Source organism: Etheostoma spectabile, chromosome 21 (assembly GCF_008692095.1).
Source record: "Etheostoma spectabile isolate EspeVRDwgs_2016 chromosome 21, UIUC_Espe_1.0, whole genome shotgun sequence".
Classification (NCBI taxonomy): domain Eukaryota; kingdom Metazoa; phylum Chordata; class Actinopteri; order Perciformes; family Percidae; genus Etheostoma; species Etheostoma spectabile.
The window spans coordinates 5,886,857-5,892,856 of NC_045753.1; positions in this window are offsets into that span (position 1 = coordinate 5,886,857).

A 6,000-nucleotide genomic window follows, 5' to 3' on the forward strand; every position below is an offset into this window, starting at 1 on the left:
GCGGGTAAACCGGGGCCCGGGCCTCGTAGTGGCCATGAGCGGGCCCTTTGGGGCAGGTGTTTTTTATTGTGACGCATCCCGGACCTTTTTCTGTGGCACGGGGCACAGGGGGAAAGGTCCTGCCTGCATCCCTTTGGACATTTTGACCGTGGCCAGGCCCCCCCCAGGGAAGTCAACTAGCCCCATCCGCAATTGGAACGGGGGGTACTTAAATTTGTGTTTCGAAAGGACAGCTTTTTGGTGGGATTTTTTTACAGCCAAAAGGGTCGCCTTTCCCCCTCCTGGGCGCCGATTTTTGTGTGCCATGGACTGTTATGGATTTAAAGAACCCCCGTTTTTATCTGTCACTTTTCCCTTTTATATCTACTGGGCGGGGGGATTCGTAGACGTCTACTGCTCTCATTCGGTGCTTCCCCCGTCGTTGCCGGTTTCCCAGCCCCACGCAGCCCCTTTTTTCTCTGATCTACCTAAGTGGTTTGGGAGCATCTAGCCATAGGGGTTCCGCCCTTCTACCCCCTCCCGGGCGCCTAAAACCCCCCCAACTTGCCGTTGCAAAGGCTGTTTTTTGAAAATAGGGAACGCCGGGGTTTGCCGCCTTTCCCCAACACCCGGGGGTCACCCCCCACAGCCCCTAAACCTGGGGGCGGGGCCCCCATCCGACACCACGGCTTAATGAGGCTAAAACCCCTGACGCTACCCATCCGAAATACGGATTTCTCTGACACCTGGGGGTTAAGGGTGTTTTTTCCAAAGTGGACCTCGCCAGGGGATTTAGTGCCATACCCCATGGACTTCCCAAAACAGTGATCCACCCGTTGTCTGTTGGGTTTCCCTCGCATGCCTTGGGACGAAAAATGCAGCTCAGTTTTTCAACCCCTCATGGACTCAGTTTTGCGGGCCTGCCCTTTCTTTTGTTACTTGGATGACACCTGGGGGCAGCACTCCAATCTCAAAACCGGCAAAACCTTCGCACCCGTTTGAGCGGCTTACCCAACGGGACAATTTACCCCCCCCCCAAGTGCCGTTTGGCTCCCCCCTTTTGATTCCTGGGACCAGGTCACTGAAGCGGGGCTCCCCCCCCTTAAAAAAGGGGGGGGGTTGCAAGTTCCCACCCCCCTCACTGTCAAAGCCCTGCAGGATTTCCCGAAGGTAATTTTTTACATTTGTTTCTTCCTCCGCCGCTCCTCATGAAAAACCCTTGCATAGGCCTTGAAGAAACCAAAACGGTTTTGGACTGGATGAGGCAGGGACAAGGTTTTTTTTCGCTGCCCAGGAAGAACGCCACCTGTTGGCTCCCCTTTCCCCACCCCCATGCCACACCCAGACCTTGACTACGTGTCGGGGCTGTCACAGCGTGGTGGGGGGGCCTGGCGCCCTGGCTTTTTTACCGTCATTTACGCCCCGGAGCGGAAAACGCACTTTCGACTGAACGTTTTGGGGGTCTACCTCGCTGCAACTTTTCGTTCCCCATGGAAGGCGACACTTTACTGTTTTTTGGCCAAAGCCGTTGATTTTCCAGGCCAAGGGAGTGAGCCGGGTCCGCCCGCCACAACTACTGTCCTACATTTTGGAGTTTTACGGCTTGCGCACTTGCCGGGAAACAACCCCGTGGGGGCTGCCTGTCACGGGCCGTACAGGGGGAGCCCCTCTTTGGTTTGGGGTTTCAATCCAAAGGGAAGGAAAACAAAAAGACCCACTGGAACTCTAGGGCCCGCACTGGGCTAAATTGAGAAGTGGTTTTTTTGGGGAGCCGGCCCCAACCCTTGTGACGTCCCACAGGCCTCCTGGGCCCCTCCCCACAGGGGGACGTAACGTTTTTTATGCCTTATGGTCTCTCCCACCCGGTTCGAAAGTCCAAAAACTGGTTGCGCAAAAATTTGTTTGGCGGGCCTCAAGAAGGGGTTAGGGGGGGCCCCACCCGGGGGGACACCAGGGCCCAAATGAAAAACCTCCACTAAAACCCGTTTAGAGTGTTTCCCCCCCTTTCCAAACGTTTTTACCTGTGATGTTTATCGGTTTTGGCCCCTGCCCCCCCTAACGGTTTTTACATACCGTTTACCATGGTTGCAGGGGCCCCGCTGGCCTGAGGCTGTACCATGCGTCATGACGGGTGTTGAGATGACACGGGCATTTTTTGGCCCTTGGTTTCCCGTTTTGGACCCATCAACATCTTCCTCTACCGGGGACCAATTCAATCAGAGCGTGGAATGCCGTCGCCGGGCCTTGGAGTGAAGCTCCACCGACACCGATATCCCCCCGCCTAACGGTCTGTGAACGTTTTTATAGGTCATGAAAGGCTGCCTGCGGGCCCCTTAAAACAGCTACTGGGTTGAAAGCTCCCCGGGTGATGCTGGGCAACTGCGCCAAAAGGGGAAACCCCCATCCTCTCACGGAGGGTTTGGACGCCCCTGCGGTTTCCGGGGGTTTTGTCCCTACGCCACGGTTCCTGGTCTGCCACCTCCAGCGGGCTCTTTTCTGGACAATGCCGGCTTTTTTTGTTGTCCCCACTTTTTGTCAGGTTCCTAGTCCACATCCCGCCGGGCTTAAAGCGACAGTTTTTGTCCCCAGGAGGGCCCCCAGGGACCGCATGCCCCCCTCGGGGCCCATTTTTGAGTTTTTGGGGTCGGGGGAAAAAATTTTTATTGGGGCAGGGCGGGAAACCAGGGGACTTTCCTTGACCCCCTCAAAACCCGCTCACTTGACATGGCCGGCCTGTTTTACCCGGCCAAAACCCCCGGGTGGTCCCCCGGCTCTGCCCCTGCCCCCAAATCCCGCCCCCTCCGAGCCTCTCACTGTGGACGCCCTCACACCGTGTCATGACAAGGCGCCAGCTTGGTTGGGCCCCCAAGCCTCCGCAGCGGCGCAGCGGTTGTGGGCGGTTACTACGCCCACCTACCTATTGACTGTTTAATTCTTCTTCTGATATGGTGATTCTGTTGGGGACGTGTGTAGTGACTGTGACATACATAATTTACCTTGTTGATAATGTGTTGTTCCACACATTTAATTACACATGTATTCACTGCCTTTGAGTCACCACAGTTAATAACGGTTCAGGGAACACGGCCCCCTTTTAAAATGTTGTGAAGGCGTGATGACGTGGGACGTTATGAGGTTGGCATTAAGCGTAGCGCCTTATTTGTATTCAGTGGTTTTCTCCTGCTGAATAAACGAGCCACGCTTTTTGTGTGCTCAAAGTGAGAAATTGTCTCTGCATCTTGCCGCAATTTCCCACAGGGGGCAATTTTCACTCGTTACCAGTGATTAGAAATATGGGACAGTGATTAGCCACATCAATGCACAGGACACCGGATTTCATTTCGTTGTTGTATACATTAGTAAAAATATTATCTATATGAGTTGCTGATATATTAGTCACTCTCGTGGCTAACATATTATAAAGCAGAGGCTGATTGGGGCTTGATGACATGCAGCCGGACTCCTCCGCACACCTGGCTTCACTGCTGCAATTAAACACACAGACACTAGCACAGCAAAAAAAGAGCTACAGCCTGTCAGTTGGGACAGTGTGGTGTGTGTGTGTGTGTGTGTGTGTGTGTGTGTGTGTGTGTGTGTCAAAAAGAGAAAGTGATTGCTGAGAATAATTCTCAACTCTTATAACATGACAAGATATTGGCCACAAACCAAGAAGCTGGTTTCTTAAAGCTCCTTCAATTGCTTGTATCTTGGATTTATAACTTTTTTTTCATAAAACAGGCACAAAAATATTACTACAACTAATCTAAAAATCAAAACTTTATAGTGGATGGTTTTGCTTTTGCAGGAATCAATATTATAATGTAAAGTAGAGTACTTGTACAGTACTGTTGGCGCGTGTGCCAATTTATTTCCTGCTTTAAGTCTGTTGTTACACAAAGTACAGTTTTACTATACATGTGTGTCTGTTGAAACAATCTATTCTCTCTTTCAACACCACTTTATAAACTCACTCTGTTACACATATTCAAATTTGGTAGCTGCCCAATACAACGGACAGCCAAAGAGCAGTAAAAGCCTCCATTAATTGGCACAGTGATGATGACTCAGCAGCTCTTTTGCTTCTGCCCACGTTTTATCCTCTGTTATTAATTGGTAAATAATTAATTAATAAAAAAAAAGGAAAATGAAGAAATGTGCAAATAGGCCTTAAAAGATTGGCTCAACCAAAGGACAATATAAATGTTTTATTCAACCACTTAAACCATGTAATTGTGAGAGCTTCCACCCAGAACTAACAGCTGGCCATTCAACATGGTCAACTGGGATTGTAATGCAATTTCTATATATATATATATATATATATATATATATATATATATATATATATATGTAATCAAATTTAGTAAATGTGCACAAACTGTTCCCCTGCTATACTCGGCATAGTCTGTGGTGCAGTTATCAATTTCTTTCTGCAGGACAGAAATAAAGTACATAAATGTGACATTATGCTGAGCCAAACTGCTGACGCAATGTTCCATTCCACTTTTATTACAGCTCTATAAGAAAGAGATAAAAACATTGGAATAATATCAGACTATCTTCATAATAAAAGGTTGTTTTTTTTGAAGATTATTTTTTGGGGCTTTGTCCCTTTATTAGATAGTGGATAAAGAGAAAAGGGGAAGGATGGGGAATGACACGCAGCAAAGGGGCGCAGGTCGGATTCCAACCCAGGCCTCTGTAGGACTCAGCCTACAGGGGGCAAACACTCTTATTAGTAATAAAAATAAATAAATAAAATAAAAGATTTTAAAGCTGTGTTTCCCCCCCCCCCCAACATCTCCTTCCAGGCAGCATGGCAATGGTTATGTTTTGGGTTAAGGTTAGGGTTAGCTGCCTGGAAGGCGACGTTGGAGGCAAAAAACACCAATCCATCAAGCTTTAAAAGCACCTCAAAGAAATCAAACATTCCTCCTAGCAAACAAAAGCTACAGGAAATAATAATAGGGGTAGTAACAAGGTGGGATAATATTTTAAAGAAAAAGACAGTAATAGGTAACCTGATGCAGTAAATGGTTTGTTACCCTGAACCATCTGAGAACCCGTCATTGGAAACTGTTTGGATAAGGGCAGTCACAAAAATGATTTGGCAGGTGAGTGGATGAAAAATCAATCAATTTCACTTCCACCATTGTTGCCAACGGTTTCGACCATTATAGACACCTAAACAACGCTGTAGCTGCCGTAGCTCCTCACAGGATGCTGATTAGTCCGAACCGTTGCGGTTAGGGAGGGATAGTGAGGGTCATGTGTTCACAATGCTCAGGCCAGATAATGCTATTACAATCAGAAGGAAATTATAGAAAGATCACCATCAGTAACACATTGTTTTTGTAATGTAGGAGGGGATAAGGGTGACATGACCAGTGAAGGGCAACACAGAAAGTATAATAAATGTTCATAATAATTTATGATTACAGCATTTTACCTCCTCTCTGCTTTGGTCTTTGTACACCAAGCGTAAGAAGTGGTAACCATGAACACCCATACCAGAAACCCAGTCAATGCTGATAAGCCGACAACCACTTGAAACTGGGTATTCATTTTTGGATCTGCAGACAGAAAATTATTAGATGAGAGACTGTTACATACAAATGTAACAGTCTAAAACACAGAAAGGGACAATCACAGAAGAGACACAGAGAGGATGATGCTGTTATTTAGCCTGACGTCGTCTGATATGGATCCATTGGGCTGTGATTATGGGGTGTTTCAACTGAACCAGGAAAGAAAACGCCTCTGCACCCAGTAGGATAGACCTACAACCAATCACAGCAATGGAGTATGTGGTGTATGTCAAGCTAGCTTTAAACCTTTGCCAAATCCTGTGGGAAGGACGGAAAAAAAATATTTTCAATCGACAAATCCCGGTTCTCTGTTCCTCTTTTAAAATGAATGGGCTGTTTATATATTCTATAACAGACACGATGCTACACATCTCAATTCTCCAGCGGCAGCCATCTTTGTAAATGAATACAACTCGAGCGCTTTTTGGTGACA